Raw genomic sequence first — 1,941 nt, forward strand, 5'->3', positions numbered from 1 at the left:
TAACTACCTACATGTTTCTTTATAATATAAAACTGTAATTTCTATTGTAGGAATGTGACAATTCCTATCGTATCATTATATTGCAGAGCTTATCATGGGATCATTCTGTTCTCAGAAAGAAACCACCAGAATTTCTCCTTGAATTAGGGTTATTCATCCTGTCAGTTAACACAGCTTTGCAAATCACCTAGGAAAATACTGTGTTTCTCAGACCAGAAAACAAACTGAATAAAGACCCTGGTTGCCACCCTCAACAACCCTAGGAGAGCATTTCCAATCTTATTGGTCGTCCTTTTTTTAATAGCAAACTGGGAGTTAGAAAGCAAGGAAGTAGCAAGTTCCTGAAAATATATAAGATTCTCCAGAGTAAAGACGTGGTAGCTGTGACTCTGAAGTGAAGTTTAATAGATCAGGGTCTTCCACTGAGTGAATTAGCTATGGTAGGATCTTAAACTGGTTTGTAAGTGCCAAACCTTTTACATTTTCATCCTGTTTCTTTATTGTTCTAAGTATTTAAGCAGTAATTATTGTTATTTGCCGGCTACTTGAGCTATGTTGAAATATACAGAAATAATTAAGAATAGAGTTATCATGGAACTTAGCAATCCTTCTGCCAAGTACCTGCCCCCCCTCCCCCAGAATTGAAAACATTTACCCATAAAGACATATGCACTCCTGTGTTTATCGCAGCATTATTCACGGTGGCCAGGACATGAGAACAGCCAAAGTGTCCTCTGATAGATGACAGGATAAAGAAGAGGTGGTATGTATACACAATGGAATATGCTTCAGCCATAAGTAAAGGTGAAACACTGTCATTTGCAACATGGATGGATCTCGAGAATATCAGAAGTAAGTCAGAAAAAATTGAAGACGATATATCCCAATGTGGGATATAAAACAGAAGCAACGAATGAATGAGACATACAAAGAAATGAAAACTCATAGACACAGCAGTTTAGTGGTGACCGGAGGAAAAGAGGGGAGGTGGGGGACAGAAACGGGTCAAGTGGGTCAGATACATGGAACTGACAATTTGACTTTGGGTGGTGGACACACAATGTATTAAAATACGAATTACATGTTATAGAATTCTACACTTGAAACCAATATGATTTTATTCGCCAATGTCACTGCAATACATTTCATAAAAATAATACTAAGAGAAATAGACAGCAACATAAAACTAGGGAATTTTAATACCCCATTTACATTAGTGGATAGATAATCCAGATGGAATATCAGTAAAGAGACATGAGCCTTAAATGATATGGTAGACTGGATGAACTTAAGTATTTACAGAATATTTCATCCAAAAACAACAGAACATACATTCTTCTCAAGGGCACTGAAACATTTTCCAGGATAGATCTCATGTTAGGCCACAAAACAAGTCTTAATAAATTTACGAAAATCAAAATGATATGAAGCATTTTTTTTCTGAACACCCTGGTAAAGTACCAAGAAATGAATCGCAAAGAAAACCGGAAAAGCCACAAATATGTGAAGATTAAACGATGTGCTATTAAACTGAACAATAGCAAACAGTCTGCTATTAAACTGAACAATCAATAGGTCCAAGAATAAATCAAAAAGGAAAATTTTAACATACCTTGAGAGAAATGAAAGTATAACCCACAAAAATTTGTAGGGTACAAATTTCAAAGATGGAAGTTCATGGTGATAAGTGCCTATCTCAAACAAAACCAGTCTCAGATAGACAACCTAACGCTATACCTCCAGGAACTAGAAAGAGAAGAACAAAGCCCACAGTGAGAAGAAGAGAGGAAATAACAGAGATGAGAGCAGAAATAAATAAGAGACTAAAAAGACCATACGAAAGATCAAGAAACTGAAGAGCTGGTTCTTTGAAAAGATAAAGAAAACAGACAAGCCTTTAGCTAGACTCACCACGAAAGAAAGGGAGAGGACTCAAGTAAG

This window comes from Pteropus vampyrus, unplaced genomic scaffold (assembly GCF_000151845.1).
Source record: "Pteropus vampyrus isolate Shadow unplaced genomic scaffold, Pvam_2.0 Scaffold40, whole genome shotgun sequence".
Classification (NCBI taxonomy): Eukaryota; Metazoa; Chordata; class Mammalia; order Chiroptera; family Pteropodidae; genus Pteropus; species Pteropus vampyrus.